Source organism: Psammomys obesus, unplaced genomic scaffold, assembly GCF_907164565.1.
Source record: "Psammomys obesus unplaced genomic scaffold, mPsaObe1.curated_primary_1811, whole genome shotgun sequence".
In the NCBI taxonomy this organism is placed as follows: domain Eukaryota; kingdom Metazoa; phylum Chordata; class Mammalia; order Rodentia; family Muridae; genus Psammomys; species Psammomys obesus.
The window spans coordinates 8,270,436-8,290,758 of NW_026586589.1; the positions used below are offsets into that span (position 1 = coordinate 8,270,436).

The 20,323-nt window shown below is 38.3% G+C and overlaps 1 protein-coding gene and 1 non-coding gene across 3 annotated transcripts in view; one reads left to right on the forward strand and one right to left on the reverse strand.

Annotated features, from left to right (window-relative positions):
- Acss2 (acyl-CoA synthetase short chain family member 2) overlaps positions 1-20,323 on the reverse strand; it is a 42,079-nt gene that overhangs the window by 15,350 nt on the left and 6,406 nt on the right. The gene's annotated exons all lie outside the window — the stretch shown is intronic.
- LOC129672819 (small nucleolar RNA SNORA18) lies at positions 16,000-16,129 on the forward strand. The gene has a single exon (XR_008719568.1). It is a non-coding gene; the product is annotated as a small nucleolar RNA SNORA18 (small nucleolar RNA).

Here is a 20,323-nt window from a genome sequence, read left to right on the forward strand (position 1 = left end):
CACACACACACACACACACACACACACACACACACACACACACACACTTGTTCTTTGACAATTTGATAGAGGTACATTCTGACCATATTCACCCCTCCTACCAATATCAACACCTTACTTTCCTATAAATTCTCTTTCCACTTTCATTTTGTTTTGTTTTGTAACCCACTAAGTTTAACTAGGGTCATCAGCATGAGCATGGGCATGGAGCTACCCACTGATGCTAAAAGGATGAACCTGCTTCCTTATTACAGCTGGGACAGAGAAACGTTAGGCAATTATGACAATTAAATTTTGAAATCATTCCTTTTGGACTGGAGGATATGGTTCAGTGGTTGGACACCTGCTGACATGTGAGAGGCTCTTACAGTCTAAGCACCAGGGTATGGATGGGGGCAGTGGGGAACAAAGAGAGTCATTGAAATAAAAGACAACAAATAGAACCAGGTATTGTGGAACACATCTCTTGTTCCAATACTCAGGAGATGAAGGCAAGATCTTAAATTCAAGACTAATTATGGGCTACACGAGTCCTTATGAATACAGTTTGATTTCATTGCCCCCTCTGCCTTTTTTTTAACAAAAGCACAAACCCACTTGTATTTATGTACATCTGTAATGGGTACATCATCATATCAAAAACACTCGCTGTCCAGTGGCCTTTGTAGGAAGCTTGCTTCAGAGTTTGGCACAAAATATTCCGTGGTCCTGAGTTACCTTTCTCCAGATTACTCTGGTTTTATTCAGTTTGCCTCTATAGGAGTCCCTCTGATGTGTTTTGCTTTATACACAACTCTTGCCTAGATAGAATTCAGTTTCATCTCAAGCATAACTATCTTTGATTTTAAGAAGACCATGTGCTATCTTTGGTTCTAGAGACCTTGATTATAGTAGCAAAAAATGGCCTTGCCCCATAACCTTCCAGACGTATTTGCTTTTTAAAAGTTCTATTTCCATATGGCAGGCACATGCCTTTGATCCCAGCACTCAGGAGGCAGAGTCAAGCAGATTCCTGTGAGTTGGAGGCTAGCCTGATCTACAGAGTAGGTTCCAGGACAGTCATGGCTACACAGAGAAACTATCTTGAAAAAAATAATAATAAATAGGAAAAAAAAATCCTGTTCCCGGCAGGTCTCAACTGTGCCGAGATGACAGAAAAAGCTTTTGTCCTGTTTTACCTGTGTGTGCATGGATGTGTTTATGTGTGCATAGTCTATGGTGTCCATGTAGGTCAGAGCTGGTTCTCGCTTTTCAGCTTGTTGAAGCAGGATCTTTTGTTTCTGTGTGCTGTGTACTCCAGGCTGGCTAGTGCAAGAGCTCCCAGCAATAATTCTCCTGCCTCTGTCTCCCATCTCTTTGCAGAAATGCTGGGATTACAGGTGTCCACTACCACATCTGACTTTTTATATGGAAACAGGGGTTGAACACAGGTCTTCAGGCTAGCACTGCTAGTACTTTTAGCCACTTAGCTACCTCACTGGCTCTCTTCTTTTCCCTCCCTCCCACTTCCCTTCCTTTGTCTGTTGGTACGGGATCTATGCAGTCCAGACTGGCTTCAAACTCCCAGTTCTCCTGTCTGCCTCTGGCTGCAAAATGGGATTTACAAGCCTCCACACCTAGCCCACAGCCTGTTTTTCCCATCTTTCTTTTTCTCGGCTAGGATAATCCTGGGCTGAAATATTTTTTATCACTTTGATTTCACAGAAAATGATTGGTTTTTATAAATCTTTATTTTTTCTGATGAATGAACAAAAAGTGCTCATCAGAAACCTCTCCCTACCCTGTATGGGTTCTGGGGACCGAGCTCAGGTTATCAGTCTTGGTAACAGGCACTTTACATGCTATGCCATTTTGCTAGAAACTCTTTAGTGCCCCCCCCTGCCCCGCCAAATTTTTTTTAGGTTTTTTACTTTTGAGACAGGATTTCTGTGTAGCTCTGGCTATCCTGGACTCACTTTGTAGACCATGCTTGGCCTTGAACTCACAGAGATTCCCCTTCCTTTGCCTCCCTGAGTGCTGGGATTACAGGTGTGCACCACTGTACCCAGCTAGCCAAAAAAAATTTAAATTACTAGAAAAATTAAATAACTTCTGAAATAAATAAACAAACTTACTTTTAATTCCAGAGGTAACACCTTAAAGAATGAAACATTTTGGTGGCTGGGAATGTGGTCAGTTGGTAGCATGCTTGCATAACATGCATAAAGCCCGGGGTTCAATCGCCAGCACTACATAAAATGGGCAGGTGGCACATGCTTATTATCCTAGTGCTCAAAAGGTAAAGGCATAAGGATCGGAAGTTCAAATAATCCTTGGCTACATCAAGGGTTTCAGGCCAGCCTGGGCTAAGTGAGAACTTACATACTAGTAAATAAATGAATAAAGTAATCAATAAAAGAATTTTCTTTTCTTTTTGAAACAGGGTCTCACAATATAAGCTTGCCTGGCCTAGAACTCACTATGAAGACCAGGTTGGCATTGAACTCACAGAGATCCACCTCCTCTGCTTCTCTAGTTCTGGGATTAAATTGTACACATAATTAAAGTGTACACATAATTTTCAACTCAATAACTCAATAGAAATGTCACCCACTTTCTATAATGTAATTTCTATCTCTTGACTCCCTAGACTTGGCCTGGTTTGTTTGTTTGTTTGTTTCAGTCATTCTTTCTTTGCTTATTCAATTACTATCACACTATATTTTATTACTATATTACTATATATATATACTATATATATTTTTTATTACTATATTACTATATATATTACTATGTGCATATGTAGAACAAAACTGATCATGGAGGTTGTATGCTAATGATATTGTAGATAATTTATAATCAACAACTAAACCAAGATAATTTTGTTAAGCTAAGCATTACAATAAAATAAAATAAATAAAATACAGTGATAGAAAACTGAGTAACTGGGAAAATACTTTTTAAAAGTAAACAGTTTTAGCTGGGTACAGTGGCATATTCTGTAATCCTGGAACTCAGAAGGTTGAGATAGGAGGATTACCAAAGGTTTGCGGTCAGCCTGGGCTACATAGTGAGTTCTAGATGAGCCTGGGCTAAAAGAGTGAGACCCTGTTTCAACAACAAACACATACAAAGGAAGTACCATGATTACATGTGAAAATTTAGATATAAGAGTGTTTTTCTCATTCTCCTCTGCTGCTATTTCATGATTTTTAATAAGTACTATAAGTGATATTGCATAAAAAGACATGTACTGAGAAGTGTCCCTCTCAATGATATCTCTCAATCTCCCTCTCACCGACAACCACTGTTAATGCTATTTTGTCTAACTTTCTAGAGACAATTTGCAGATAAGGTCACTTAGTAGTATGGAATAGTGTGGAGCGACCAAAATGATGACTTTGAAAGAAGTCTTGATACTCAGCATCATTCATAAAAACTGAACTTGAAATATTGGCTTTAGGGGGATAAGCTCCTTACAGTCTAGCCATGCATGGGGTAATAATAAGGTTTAGGGACACCTGTTAGACAAAGATGTCTATGTATATGTATTCTTATATATTCTAATTTTCTACACAATGATGGCATTTTAATTATTACTTCTTTTTGAGATTGAGTATAGCTACGTCGCCTAGGCTCACCAAAACCACAATCTTCTTGTCTGAGCTTCCCAAGCTCTTATTATAGACATATACCATCATAACCAAGAAGTTGTGTGTATGTGTGTGTGTTGCTAGGGATATAAATCAGAGCCTCAGGCATGCTAGGCAAGCATTCTACCACTGAGGTACAGTTTTAGCCTTTAGTTATTATATATAAGAAATAAACTGAACAAAGGTCAATCAGCTTGCTTCTGAAAATTTTACACATATGGCTTGGTACCATTCTCTGTCAAAAATGGTTTCATTCTCTTTATTTCTTTATCTACTATTTGTATGTTATAATTAATTTAACAAGTAATACTTCAGTGGCCATCTTTATTCATATGTCATTTTCAAATATATCCACAGTATGAATTATTAGAAATGAAATTTTGGGGCCAGAAAATATGTGTATTTTATATATTGATAACTATTAGGAGATAACCACTTTAGATAAGAGTGTCAGAGAAGGCATGGAAAAAGTGCTATTTCAGCTCAGACCTCAATAAAAATAGGTAACCATATCAATTCTAAGAAAGAATATTCTTCACAGAGAAAGCATCAAATGGAAAGGTATTGAGGCCTGCACAAGGAACAGAAGGGAACTCAATGTGGCTGGAATACAGGAGCAAAAGAGTGAATGAGAACAAGAACATCAGCAATGAGAACAAGCATCGGCCAAACCAGGCAGGACTTTGTAGGAGTGTTAAGTTTACATTTTATTCTAAGTGTATTCTTTCTGGCTCTTCTTATACAAAGGCTCATGCTTACCTCTGCATTTTAAATTCCATTTTACACTTGTCTGTTTGTTTGTTTGTTTGTTTGTTTGTTTGGAGGGGTACATACTATGGCATATGTGTTGAGGTCAGGGGACAGTCTGGAGGAGTTGGTTCCCTGCTTCCACTATGTGGATCGTAGGTCATCAGGCTTGGTGGCAAACGCTTTTACCCACTGAGCCATTTGTCCAGCCTCTTCCACACTTCTCACCATGCCATTGCTTCTACTCAAAATGTTCCTTTTCCGTTTTCAGATGCAATACTATATAATAGCCCCAGCAAGCTGTCTGTGCCCTCTCTCCTTACTATCCAGAGTACTTATGAAGGAGGAAACTGAAACCTAGAGAGAGAGAGAACTAGCCAAGGTCACACAATAATAAGTGACAGTGCCAAGAATAGATGCCCAGATCTTCTGATTTCAAGTCAGGCTTATTTCCTCACAGCGTAAGGGACATGGATGAGCAAGGATGCCAGGCCTTTTCTTACTGAGAGAAGTTACAAAGAAATTATGAGCTTCTTTCCAGCTTCTGGCTTGATGAGTCAGTTACTATCTTCTTCTTGGCTTCAACCCTCCTAGGGCTGAGAGAAGCCAAGCATAGCAAGCTTACTAAAATGGGATGGAACAAGGAGAGAGAAAGCTGGCAAATGGCCCTGAATGCCAGAAGCAGAAAAGCTGCCCACTGACAAATGCTACAGAAACTTCAAAACATCTCCAGCTACAGCTGAAAGGCTGACATGTTTGTCCTCATGCATGTATCCCCATAGTGTACCACGTACCAGCTCACCTTTGTATATGTGCTTGCATAAAGCTATATATACTAATATAGAAACAATCTAGTCACAAAAGCCACTAAACTACACACACAAACACAAATAAGCATAAATATGTGTACCCAAAATTCAAACAGGTCTGCCTGAAAGTGCATTTACATACCCATGTAGGTATGTACATGGGTATGTAAATGTAGCTTGCCTTTTTAGACACTTTTCATCAAATCATTCTGCATTTTTTTCATAAAACTTTCCATTACTTGAAATAATCTCATTTATTTTACTTGCCCATTATTATTAGTGTCCTTTACTGAAATATAAGCCTCATTATAGCAGACACCTGCCCTTGTCTTGTTCACTGCTATATGTCTAGCACTGAGAATAGGTTTGATATAGATGATGAATAGGAACAGGTGTATTCACAGCTTACTTGAACCCACTTACATACACACACACACACACACACACACACACACACACACACACACACCAGTGTGTGTTCCTCTCCTTGGCTACGGGCACAAGCTATACATTATTAATATAGGTACATTACTCATTCTAGTGTCTTCTTTCTCTGTCACAGACACCAGGCTGGGGACCCTGGCTGGTTAGAAGGCCTTTTCAAGATCCAAAGCACACTACAATCTTTGAACTCTTAACAGAACAATTAATTTGGTCTACCTCTGAGGTTTGGAGAGACTACTAGCTATGATTGGGATCAAAGGGTGGTTTGCAGAAAACAGGTACAAGAACTCAGAGTCCAGACCTCTTTCTTCCACCCTGGGAATTGCAAGATCAAAAATTAACACCTACTGGGCTTAAGATGTAACTCAGTGGCAGAGCAGTTTTCAAGCATATGCAAGGTCCTGGGTTCAACTCTCAACACAATGGAAAAAAATTAACCATGTCCAGGTAAATGAGTGAAGTAGGTCACATAACTGAAAATTCTGACCAAAACAGGAAATAGCTTTTCTATATGAGAGCAACAATATATGTAGAATTATATTTAGCCTCAGTTTAGGGGCAGCAATAGCGGAATCAACTAGAATGCACAATACATGCTTTGGCAAAAGGAGGCATCCAGTACCTAAACTTAGCTCCTGTTAACTTTTGTTGGATGGTTCAATGGTGCCACTCCTTAAAGGTCTAGAATCTAAAAACTTTTAAGTACTGATAACTAATTTTTTAAAGTTTAGAGCACTATAAACAAAACAGAACTATTAATGAGACTTAATTGATAGACACTGATGGGGAACTTGACCTGGAGTGAAGTTGCCCTTGAGCCGAACGAAGGCCATGTGGTTGGCGGGATGGCAGAGAATGCACAGTCACTAGGTCTGTCTCATGTTCCTCCTCCAGGGAATCTTCGCCAGAGAGGCTTTCCAAGCTAGCCCTTCTGTGCACCCTCCAACTTAATCCACTGTTAGTTAAAAGTATATTTAGAGGCTGGAGAAACGGCGCAGTGGTTAAGAGTACATATTGTTCTTGCAAAGGACTGAAGTTATATTCCCAGCACCCACCTCAGGTGGCTCACAACTGCCTGGAACGCCAGCTCCAGGGAGCCAATACCTCTTTCATCTCCTTGGGCACATGCACAGCTACACATCCATATACAGAAATATTAAAAATGTAAATATATACTCATATATGCATAGTGTTTTCACAGTTATTTCTGTTGTTCTTGTCAAAACCACCACTGCATAAGTCAGGAGTGTTACTTCTTTGCTCAAGACCCTCAGTTTGGTTATCATACAGTTCTGAGTCCCAGTCCCAGTCCTTCTAGTAGCCTACTAATTCTTACCCGATCTAGTCCCCTTCTGTACTCACATATTCTTGTTCTTTCTTCCTGTCCAGTTCCCTCTGCTTTATACGCTTGGCTGCCTTAGTGTGTGACAAAAGCACTCAATCCCAGAATTCTTGTCCGCTACTTGTAGCACTATTTCCCAGTTGGTCACATGGCTTGCTCCTTATCTTGAATCACTACCGAAATGTTGGCTGCTTTTATTTATTCTGAGACTGGACCACACTCTGTAACACAAGCTGGAGTGGAACTCACTCTGTAGCCTGGGCCGGCCTCAACTCACAGCAGTCCTCCTACCTCAGCGTCCCAAGTGCTAGAATTACAGGAAACATTGGCTTTTTAGTGAGGCTATCATTGACTATCTCACGGCCGAACACTCCTACCCTTCAAAATGAACATCTTCCATGAAATCATTTATAGTTCCTCTTCCGCCACCTACCCCCAGAACTGAAAATTCTTTTGTCCTTCCAGTGCCTTTCAACCTCATTTTCCTTGTGACTCCATGATACACACAACCTTGTACTGAATGTATATGGGTCTTATTTTTCCTATTACACCCAGAGGGAAAAAGTCACATTCTTTCTCTGCCTCTTTCCAAGTAAGGCCAGCACATTAGGGTACTCAAGTTCATTGTCAAATAATTAGAAGATTGAAAGTGATTAACAGATAAGACTAGAGAAGTTCTCTTTCTACTACAAAGATAAGCATCAGATTGAGATTTTAATTCTTCACAACTACAAGTAAAGCATAAAATAAAGACTGGAAAGAAGATGGGTGGTAGGCCTGGGTACTTGCCCAGCATGCACTAAGATCCTCCAATACCCTATCTCCTGATAAAAGATAAATGGGAAAACTAGTTTATTCATAGAACTGTTTTGGGAAACATTCTGCCCTAGTGAGCCAGGCTGTTGTAAAGAGCAAACAAACACAGATACTGAGACTCACAACCAAACCTTCGGCAGAGTACAGGTAATCATATGAAAGAAGGGGGAGTTAGTATGACCTGGAGAGGACAGGAACGCCACAAGGACCAAATATATCTGGGCACAGGGGTCTTTTGTGAGACTGTATCTCCAACCAAGGACCGCATATGGATATAACCTAGAACCCCTGCTTAGATGTAGCCCACGGTAGCTCAGTATCTAAGTGGGTACCCTAGTAAGGAGAACAGGGACTATTTCTGACATGAACTCAATGGCTGGCTCTTTGACCTCCCCACCACCACCCGAGGGAGGAGCAGCCCTGCTAGGCCACAGAGGAGGACTGTGCAGCCAGGCCTGAAGATACCTGATAAGCTAGGATCAGATGAAAGGGGAGGAGGTCCTCCCTTATCAGTGGACTTGGAAAGGGGTAGGGAGAGGATGAGGGAGGGAGGGTGGGATTGGGAGGGAATGAGGAAGCAGGATACAGCTGGGATAAAAAGTTAATAAACAGTAACTAATATTAAAAAAATAAAAATTTAATTAAAAAAAACAAACACTTGAGAAGAAGTCAAACCTGTTAAGAGAGGAACACTAGCTGGATGTTTATTTGGGAAAAACAGGAAGCTCTGAGGAGTGCCCTAGCCATTCTCAGCCCTGTGTCTGTTGTCTTTACGTAGCTGTAGCCACTTTCATTTGTTGACCACAATGGCCTCCAAAATGATCCCCTACTTCGCTCTTTTCAGGAAGAAAAAACAAACTCTTATACCTTGTATCTTTCTCTATTTCTTCTCATGCTGTTCTTTCATTCTTCTTTCTAAGGCTCCAAACACACCAGCCTCATGTATAGACTGCCCTATGCACATTTACATCTTTCCTTGGTTCTTTGAATTGTTCTCATGCTTCAGATCTCAGTTTAAATGTCAGCTACCCATTGAGAGTTTCTCTAACCATCCTAAATAGCATCATCCCTTTTTATTTTTTATCATCACAACATTCTACTTATTTTCTTTGTATTTTTCTCACACTATACTTCTGTGATTTACTTTTAAAATTGACTATTTGGGGGCTAGGGAACAGGATCAGTCAGTATAATGCTTTTTGCACAAGCATGAATATCTGAGTTTGGATTCTCAGCCCCCAATAAAATATTTTGGTGCAGCAGCATGTGCCTGAAAGACCAGTGCTGGTGGGACAAAGGAATGAAGATTCGGGCTTGCTGGCCAGCTGGGCTTACTGAACTGACTGAATCGGTGAGATCCAGGGTTAGTGAATGACCCTGTCTCAGAAAATAAGATAGCAACAGAGAAAGTTACAAAATGTCGACTTCTTGCCTCCACACACACCTAGACACATATAAACAGATACACACCATAGAAACACACACACTGAAACTAGTAACAAAGGAAAGAAAATTGGCTGTTTTTCCAGAGTAATAGAGGCCTAAAAGTAGAGGCCAAGCTGGTTTTGTTCACTGTTAAATCCCCAATCTCTTGCACAAAACCTTGTTTATAGTAGGTACTTAATATATTTTTCTGAATGAATTAATAAATCTGAAAGATTTTTATGGGAAGCACTATGTAACCATAAGTGGAGTAGTTAGGTTTTTTTTTGGAGAGCTTGCTATAAAGAAAACCTTTCTACCTATCAGAGGCATCCAAAGATAGAATGTGATCCATTAGGAGGTCTCTAATTCTGGGAGCAACATGTAGAATTGAGATTTGCAGAAACACTAAAAAGCAGATTCTGTCATGAAAACCAAATAAACCCAGTATTTCTCAAAGTATGCTTAAATAATGCTAGTAATACAACTTCTAAGATACTCCCAAACATACAATCTATGGCTAAGAATAGGATTGTTCCATTTGCCTAGGAGATCTCTAGCAGCTATGTGTACTAGACAATTCTCCAGAGAATGTGGCCTTGGTATTTTTGGTTTTGGTGTTTGAGACAAAGTCTTGCTATGTAGTTCATGTGCCTCAAACTCCTGGTAATCCTCCAACGACTGCTAGAATTACAGGTGTGTGCCACCACACTGATCTTGGGCTTTTCATTCTGCACACTCCTCATATAATTTATATTTATGAAGATTAACTTTAAGGCCTTCCAGCTTCTTTTTATTTTTAGTAGTAATAGTGATCAAACTCAGTGCCTTGTTTGTACATGTTAGGCAAATGCTCTAGAACTGATTTACAACTCTAAGCCTTGGTCTTTTGAAGACAGGTCTCACTATGTAACCCAAGCTGGCCTCAACCTCTGGGATTATGGGATTGTATAATTTCAGGCATACCATTATATGCCTGGCAGAATAAAAGTACTTCAAGACAGACATTTTGGTGCATGCCTTTAATCCCAGCATTTGGGGGGCATAGGCAGGCAGATCTCTGTGAGTTAGAGACCAGCCTGGTCTACAAAGCAAGTTCCAGGACTGTTATACAGTCTGTTATACAGAGAAACTGTGTCTTAAAAAACGAAAACAAGACAAAACAAACAAAAACTTTTTTAAAAACCTTCAAAACTATAAAATGAATAAATAATATGAAAGAGTTCTATGACCCATAAAATGTTGTACAAATGTAAGGAAGTCTGATGTAAGCATACCCTCAGGTTATTTTCCCCTTCCACCAAGGGAGTAGGAAGCAGAAACAACGTAATTTGACAAATTAGCAACCTAATGTTCCCCCTTGGGTACTTCTGCTCTAACTGTAGCAAAAAGACTAAAAGAAAGGTGGATGGAGGCATATCTCCAAAATTGAATCACAAATCACCAAGGAAGTTAAAGAAGAATAGAGCTTTTGAGACCTACCATTCTTACCTAGAGATGAGAACCCTGAGGCACCAGAATAGGAAGTGATGGCCTTGGGGTTCCCTAGGACATTACATTATTTTAAAGTGGTGCTATCCAACATAATAGCCATTAGCCATGTATGACTAGTAAAAACAAAATATGAGTGAAAAACAGAAATTTGTTTTATTTAATCTTACTTCACACTAGACACTGCAGCTCAACATTCTAAATGTCTATCTGTTCAAGACACGTTCCTCCTAAACAACATGGCCTTTTCCTAAGGGAAATGTTTCCAGAACCACAGGGAGAAGGTTGAGGAAGAAAACCAATGTGTTAAAGCCATGAGAACTGTGTGGTTGAAGGAATTCAAACTCACAGAGGCTTGCTGCTTCTGCCTCCTGAAGCTAGAACTGGTGCACCACCAATGCCCAGCCAAGAAATGTTCTGACTACATATTCAATTTCTGTATGTAATCTTTCCTAACACTGATCTATCAGGAAATCTAGAAAGAATTCTCTTTCCCCACCCTCCTTCACAATTACTCTTCTCTTATGTGTTAAAAAAAACATCAGTTTCTCTCCTATCCTAAACATTATTATGGAGGTAGTTGAACCCTTTGCCTCACACTCGGCTGATCCATAACCCCAATGGGGAAAAGCTTGTTTTTCAGGGGTACTCTACCCCCACATAACAACTATTTGAGAACCTTATAAAAATAGATTCAGAGGTTATATTTTCTGGAGATTCTGGTTAAATAGGCTGGCAGGGCTAGAGAGATGGCTTAGCAGTTAAGAGCACTTTCTGCACTTCCTGAGGACCCAGGTTCTATTCACAGCACCCAATGGCAGCCCACAAACACCTGTAACTCTAGTTCCAGGTATGTGAATCCTCTTCTGGCCTCCATAGTTATTCTACACATGTGGTACATATACTTAATGCAGGCAAAGCACCCATACACATAAAATAAAAATAAATAAATAGGCCGGGATGGAGACCTGAATTTCTAACAAAATTGGCAAGTGCTTACTTTTACATGCAAAAATGCAGGATACCCAGCATCTGAATATGGAGTTACTAAGCCTACATTTACTGTTCATGCTCATTCAATATATAAAATTGCACAAACTCACTCTATTTTTTTCTCTGTAAAATATAAGATAGGAAAAGAGAGTTGAAAGAGGCAAAAGGCTGATATTAGAAAGGATAATCTATGTATATCTTAGACTTGTTGATTCTTTTCTCCTTCCCAGTGGTAGGGGAGCAATTCTCTAAATCATTTTCAAAGAAAATATATAGATACAGAAAGGAAGAGGATGGAAACAAGCAGAACTTGTAGTCAGGTCACCAAATGTTCTTGCATTTCTACAGGGATCAGTGGACTCATTCCTGGAAGATTCAGAATATGAAATTTATATGGCAACTGAATACTTGCTTACATGGGGTAGAAGGATAACTTAGCTGACAGAGATCAAAGAAAAGCTCTGCCATACCTGCCTTACATGTTGAATAAGTCGATACAGGTGCAGCTGATTCCTCACATGACTACAGTATCTAACTGTTTTAAAGGTCACTCTTAACCTGATCCTCACAACTACCCCAGCAAGAACAAGTATTACTATTTCATTTTAAAATTACAACACTTCTGAGGAAGAGTTTGCCAAGGTCACACAGGGGTTAAATGTAAACCTATACCTAAGGTCTAGGTTTTGAATTCCAGACTATCTGCTCCATGGCACCAACCAAAGTATACCCAAAGGAACATGAAGAGTCACTCTCCTGAAAACCTTTAGAAGCAGTGTGGGAAGTTAAGGACATTCCTGTCTAATCTGAACTTTAAGCTGTGGCCAAGACCACAGTTACCATGATCTTTTCAGCCGCTTAACAACTTCCTGAAAGACCCACAACCTCAACCAAGCAAGGAAAATCTCATATTTCAACTTTAATAGTCCTTGATGGATGGTGACATAGCTCAATGGGAAAGGCTGCTTGCTTCCAAGTCTGCCAACCTGAGTTCAATTCTTGGAACCTACAGGGTGGAAAAAAAGAATTGCTTCCCATAAACTGTCCTTCAGCTTTCACACAAACACACACACACACTCTCTCTCTCTCTCTCTCTCTCGCACAATAAATAAATAAATGAATGAATGAATGAATAAATAAATAAATAAATAAATAAATAAATAAATAAATAAATAAATAAGGAAGTAAATAAACACAAATGAATAATAGTCCTTGGCTTTGCCAAGAGTTGAGGGAGCAGATATATAGCTATTTTCTCCTGGAGACAAGCCCTCCCCATCCTGACATTCTCCCTTGAAATAATTTCCTGTTTCACATTTCTTTGTTCCCTTATTTCATATTGATCCCAACAATTCATTCCTCAGCAAGATTGTAGCTGACATTTCTGTAAGCTCCACGAGTAAAAAAAACCAGATTTTTCTTGTTTACCATATAATACTTACTGTAGTATCTGAAACTTATCTATAAATATCAAAAAGTTTTAAAACTGCTGCTAGAGGCTAGTAGAATATTTTTGGATAGATGTTCACTAAATCTAGATATCATATTTAAGATTCTCTAACTTAATATCCATTAAGTTGTTATGTTGTTTGGAGGAATAATTCAATTATTTAGTCATCCTCAAGAACAGCTGACATTAAAGTTACTCAGAAGAGACCTTTATGACTGTTTGAATACATTTCCATAAATACATCTCAACCACTGGTATAAAATAAATAGCAAATTTAGTTTAGTATCTAGGTTATATTTTGTGGTCTGTTAAGACTGAAAGATAGCCTTTTAAAACCATGAGAATCAAGAATGAAGGACTAGTCTAGATGGAAGGAGACTAAAAAGGCATAGCAGTCATATATTATATATAATTCCATTGCTGAACCCTCTGGCTATAAAGGACATTAATGGAACAATTTCAACAAGGCAGTCCAAGGATGAGAGAGCAAGTGATATATAAATATTAATTTCCTTGTTTTGAGAGTCTTATTACTATTATGCAGGAGAATGTTCTTGTTTATCTTACCCTGAAATTGTTCAGGAAAATATTATTTGCATTGTATTTGCTACTTTTCTATAAATTTGATAATTTTCTAATTGTCATAGTATGTTTATTCATCTTAAACATCAGCTAATCCTTGTGGCAGTTCTTCTGTTTTGTTGATGGTACTGGAGCCTGAACCTAGGGCCCACATAAAAGTGCACTACCACTGAGCTATAGCCCTAACCTTATTATTATTATTATTATTATTATTATTATTATTATTATTATTATTTACCATTAATTCTACAGCACAAGCAGGCCTTCAACCCTCAATCCTACTACCTAAGTCTCCTGAGCAGCTGAGATTGCAGACCTGTGCCACCAGACCTGGTTCCCTTGTAATCTTTTGGGATACACAAGACTTGCTATCCCATTGGGAAGGTCAGAAAATTAAGAAGGATATCATGACTTGTTTAAGATCCCAAAGCAACTAGGGATTCTACCTACAAATCCTTGGGCTGGGCTTATCTTTTTAAATATGCTCAAAATATAAATCTGATAAGTCAAATCCACACTTGAATCTGTCAACAACTTTCTAACACTTGGCACAACTACAGCTTTATATGTTTGTGTATAAGACAAAAAGCCCTGGTCTTTTTTTTTTCCAGAACTTCTCCCCCAAGTATCTTATCTATCTAGAATAATGAAAATTCTATTTTTTTTCCAGTTGATAAGACAAATGGGGAACAATTTAAGAGATGTGTCTTTTTGTTGTTGTTTATTTTTATTGAAACACAGTTGCTCTGTGTGGCCCAGCCAAATATTCCTGTATCAGCTTTCTGAGTGCTGGGTTTATACACATGACACTGTGCTTGGCACTATTAATTATTTTTTAATGTATATTTTATATTTACTTATTTTTTAAATATATGCATACACAAATGCATGGCATAGCATATGTGGAAATCAGAAGACAGGTTGAGGATGTCAATTCTCTCATGTAGGTTCTGGGGGTCAAACTCAGGTAATCAGACGTGGTGGCAAGCACCACTGCCTGATGAGCCATATTGCCAGCCCTCATTGGAGATACAGCTTTACTTCATTCTCTTATATCATATATAAAGCCCATCTGTAATATCTACTGACTTTGCCTTCAGAGTATATAAAATCTGACAATTTTGACTTCTACCATTATCACTATTTCAACTCTTTTCCTGAACTACAAAAATACCTCTCTGCTGATCCCTTATGTATTGCCCTAAGCTTGTTCTCAAGTTAGTATGTTGCTCATATTCAATGGAAAATTATTAATTGAGTGAGTGTATCTCAGTTAAGGAAAAGATACTAATTTATTAAGCTTTCATTTTATCTTTAGCTTTATAAATAGTAGCTGATATTTCCAAAACCTCTTAATAAACTACTGAATAAACAAATTATCAAGTGTCAGAAAAGCAAAGGCTGTTTAAGTAGAAGCATGGTGTCTGGAAGATAGAATGTAAATTGCCTCCTGTCCAGAATGTTATAATTACTTTAAGACCCTGGCCAAGCCATTTGTTCTGTTTGAGCCACAAGTTCCTCACCTGTCAAATGTTATGAAAATAAGGGAAATGTTTAAAAAAAAATAAGGGATCAAATACGTAAGGACAGCAAAAGGAAACATAGTTTATTATTAGAATAAGTAGAAAATTTTCTAGCCATGAGTGGTGGCACATACATGTAATTTTGGTACTTAGGTGGCTGAGGCAGGAGGCTTTCCATGAGTTTAGTACCAGGTGAGTCATGGCTATACAACAAAGACCCTATTTTTAAGGAAAAGAGATGAGGGAGAAATTACCAATCAACCTTAGGTATTACAGAAAGTTGTAAGAAGCTGAGTGGTCAAGCACAGCTGCCTGTGTAGCTAATGCCATCACAGACATGAAAAGTCAAAGAATGGTAATACTGTGATGTGAGGCAGCCTGCAGCTGGAATATGAGAGACCTTAGCCAACTAGGCTATGTCTGGAGAAGACTGCCTAATGATAAAAGGGTTATTTAGGAAAACATATCATGTGAGGAACCAGAGAATGTCTATATTCTCAGTATTACCTCATCGATAAAACAAGAACACTACCATAGATCAAAGGTTTTCACATGAGCTCTGCAAGTTCCCATGCACATATATCACAGAATCCACAGGAACATGGGAAAAGAAACAGTGGAATGTGGCTCTGGAATTCTATCTGTGCTCCTACAAAACCATTCTAGTGACTTCACACAGCAATCTGTGTGATACAAACTCTTATTATTCCCACTCAACAGATGGGAAAACTAAGAGTTAAATAGGTAAGTTAATGTCTATGTTAATGGGCTCCTCTAGTAGCCACATATTACTGAAAACACCTTACAGAGTAACTCTGTGGTTTTGATTTATTTACAGGATAATTTCTAGGTTTGTCAGAAGGAACTATAGGACAATTAACAAAAACCATGAAAGACAATCATTTCTTTTTACCTTCCATATTGCCTATCCTACAGAGCTCTGTTTCTTGAGTGTGATAACTTAAGAAATGAATCTGATCTGAACTCACTAATGTTTAGGGAAGATCTTAGAATTTGAGAATCAGGGAGAATCCATAAGCTCTAAAGGTGATCCTAAAGTAAAATGTTCAAAGAAATTAGAGTGCAAAGTCCCTAGATGTGGAATTTTGAAGTTGTAATCAATATGTTTATAATTCAAGTGGGAGGAAAAGAAGTCCAAATAGAAACTAGGATGACTAGATTAAGCATTAGCTCTTTTTCAAAGGCCATCTTGTGCAAGTAAAATGACTGTTTGGATAAGAACACGTGCCACCAAGCCTGACAACTTGAGTTTGATCTCCAGAACCCACATGGCAGGAGAGAACAGTCTGTTGACGGGAATGGGATGGAAAGATAACATTTTAGCTCATTAGAGAAAGAAAACTATTATAGGTAAGAATGAGTGGAACAGAAGCAGAAGAAGAAAAAGGAAAGAATCAACAATTCTCTTGCTTAATATATTCTTTCAAAGGCACATGCTCCTTTGAACAGGGATTAAATTTGCCCTCCAAAATAAGGCTTTGCCTGTAATTTCTCTGTCACTGTCTTTGTCTTAGTATGGTAGGTAAAAATATTAGTGATGATTTACGTGTTTGTATATAATATAATAATCGGTCACAAACTATTAGGATAGTTATTCAGTGAGAGATATCGAGTGAAATGTTTTATAGGTGGCTGGAAGAACGCTGTAGGTTAAAAGGACACTAAGAGATAGTAAGTGATCTGATTTATGGCTACATGTTAAGTTAGAGACCAGCCTTGGCTAAATGCAAAGAAGTTTATGAGAAGAAAGTGGGAAGAATGGTTGATGACTGTTATTTTGTCATATGTTCTAGAATTCCATCTCTAGTTTATTCTAAGAAAGGTCCCTAGTCACCAAAGACCAACAACTTTGGATTTGCCTACCCATTAACAGCACCCAGTTCAGGCATCTCCACCCTGAATAACAAACTCTAAAGTTCTCTAGATTCACACTCCTGCTTCCATACCCATTTTGTTGTTGCTGTTTTTCACTTTTGAGACAGGGTTTCAAATAGCTAGGCTTGCCTCAAACTTGCAGTGTAACTGAGGCTGGCTTTGAATTCTTGATGCTCCTATTTCCACCTCTCAATTGTGAGGATTATAGGTGTGTGCCATCTGGCCCAGCTCCAGATTAACCTTCTTAAATCTAGTTGTGACCATTATCATTCTTCTTTATAAGAATCTTTTTATCATCTCAAAAGCAGTGATCTCCCATTTCTGTGCCTTATTCACTACCTAAGAAGTGTTGAGGTCAACAGGCTGACAACCTTCCAAGACAAATTCCATGGACTCTTGACTCACAATAGATCCAGATTTTGGGCACTTTTAATCACCTTTACAACTACCTAAGTCATCATGTCTCACCCAGATTTCTACAATATCTTGTAATTGGTCTCACAGCTTCTACTTTTTATTCTCAATTTAAAAAACAGATCCTAAATATAATACAAGTCACTGTCATGTCATTGCTCATGATTGTCTATGCATGCCCATGTCACCGTGCATAAAAAGCCACGATCTACATTGGCTTTCATGATTCTAAATGGTCTAGTAGCCTGCTGGCCTCAGTATTTCTCCTGACCCTCTCCTCGCATGGCTTGAGCCATACTAACTTAACAGTCTTCAAACACACCAAGCACCAGTACACACTTGCTCGTCTATTTATCTGGAACATTTCTCTTCTCTACCCCGATTACTGCACGGCATATTGCATCCTTTCCTTCAAATCTCTGCCCAAATGCTGTAACCCTATCAAAGGATCTTCCTTTATCAATCCCACTCTGTACTGCCATTCCCTTTCCCAGTGATCTGCATTTTTTTGTGAGCTGCATTTTTATATAGCACTTATCACTATATTTGTTTATGTGTCTGTTATATTTGTGTGTGTGTTCTAAGGACTGGACTCAAGTCCTTGTAGGGAAAGCACTTGACTAACTGAGCTATATCCTCAACTCCTGTTTGTCGTATTTTGTTTGTTTGTTGTCTGTCTCTCTGCACTGCATAAAGAATTTTGTCTGTTCAGAACAGGGCTTGGTACATAGTAAGTTCTCAACAAGTACTTGTTAAATAAATAAATTGTTCCTTACATAAACCTTTTATTCTAAAGAGACTTGGTCTCATTCAAATTATTTTTATTTTTTGTAATTTTTAAAAATTAAAGTATAATTACATCATTCCTTCCTGAACCCCTCCCACATCCCCTCTTCACACTCTCTCAAATTTATGGCCTCCTTTAAAAAAATTATTATGACTTTACATATGTGAATAAATACATAAATACCACCTGCTGAGTCTGTTTAATGTTGTTTGTATGTATAAGGTTTGGAGACTTGGTGATTTTACTATCCAAAAATACAGTAAGAGTGACTAATATCTATTAAGCCCTTTCACCATGCCAGTACACTGGCTACAAGAGTTTGTTATCCTATTTAATCTTATTCAATTGACAACTCCATAATATAAAAGCTATTTTTAGCCAGGTGTGGTGGTGCACACTTTTAATCCCAGTACTTGGGGGGCAGAGGCAGTCAGATCTCTGTAGATTCAAGACCACCCTGGTCTACAGGTGAGTCCAGAACAGCCAGGGCTCTGTTACACAGAGAAACCTCATCTCAAAAACAAAACAAACAAACAAACAAATAAATAAAACAAAATTTAAAAAAGCTATTTTTATTTTGTGTTTTTGATAAGGTGCAGCCCAGGTTGCCTTCAAACTCTCTATGTAGCCAAGTCTGGCCTTGAACTCCTTGATCTTTCTGCTCCTACCTCCTGAGTTGCTTTTGTTTACGTTTTTTGTTTGTTTGTTTGTTTGTTTTGTACTTTTTGGTAGCAAGCAATTTTAAATATCTATTTGGTCTCCCCAAATAGAATGTAAACACCATCATACCTGTGCCTGGAACATTTAAACATGATTTAACAAATCTTATCTGGTTTTTAAATTTTAATTTGAAAATAAATTCATTTGACTAATGTGGCTAATTTCTCTTCTTACCGGTCACAGTCTAGTGCTGGACTATTTGAATAAGGGAGTATCATATTGAAGAAAAGTATAATTGACTAGTAAAACTATCTGGAGATTGGTCTCCATTTTATCTTCAAACAGGTATACAACCCTTAGGCAAATCACTTATCCTTTCTAGTTAATCTTAGGTCTGCTAATCTATAAAGAAGTTGACCTATGTAGACTCGTACCAACACAGAGTTCTAAAAATAATATAATTCCATAAACATTTATTATGTGCCAAGCAAAGTAAAAGGCCAAATTCTTCTTTGTGGTGGTTCTGTTTTAGCTAACTATTATACACTCTTAAAAGTGCTATTTTCCTTGTGGATTACTTCAGTGCATATATATGTCCCAATACAAGAAATGAACTACAAATGTAGTATGTAATAGTATATTCATCTAAATGACACTATTTAAACCAAGAAGGACATAAGAAAAGAAAGCTTGCCAGATATGATGACTCAGTCCTGAAATCTCAGTATCTGAGCAGCTGAGACAAGTAAAGCAGTTGAGTTTGAAACCAAACTGGGTTATGTAATGAGTTCCACAACAGCCTGGGCTACATAGCAAAGACCCTCTCACAAAAACAAAACAAAACAAAACAAAAAAACAAGAGCTGGGGATAAAACTTAGTGGAAGAGTGCTCGCCTTGACAACACAAGACCCTGGGTTCAAAGCCTAGTACCTCCAGAAAAAAAAATCACTAAAAATTTTATTTTTTTTAAAGAATCAATTAAAAAATAAAGCAGAAGCCAGGAGGTGGTGGTGATGGTGACACACACCTTTAATCCTAGCACTTGGGAGGCAGAGACAGGCGGATCTTTGTGAGTTCAAGGCCAGCCTGGTCTACAGAATGAGTTCCAGGACAGCCAGGGCTACTCAGAGAAACCCTGTCTCATAACAAAAGAAAATAAAAAGCAGAAAAAAGTAAGCCCTAAAAGAGAAGACTTGTGGTGGGAGAGAAAGACTTGGACTATACATGTTAGAAAGTTTGGAGAGTTCTGAGTATAAAGTACAAGAAAAAGATGGTAGGTAATTACTGATTCCAGAAAAAATAAAAGGTTTGTAC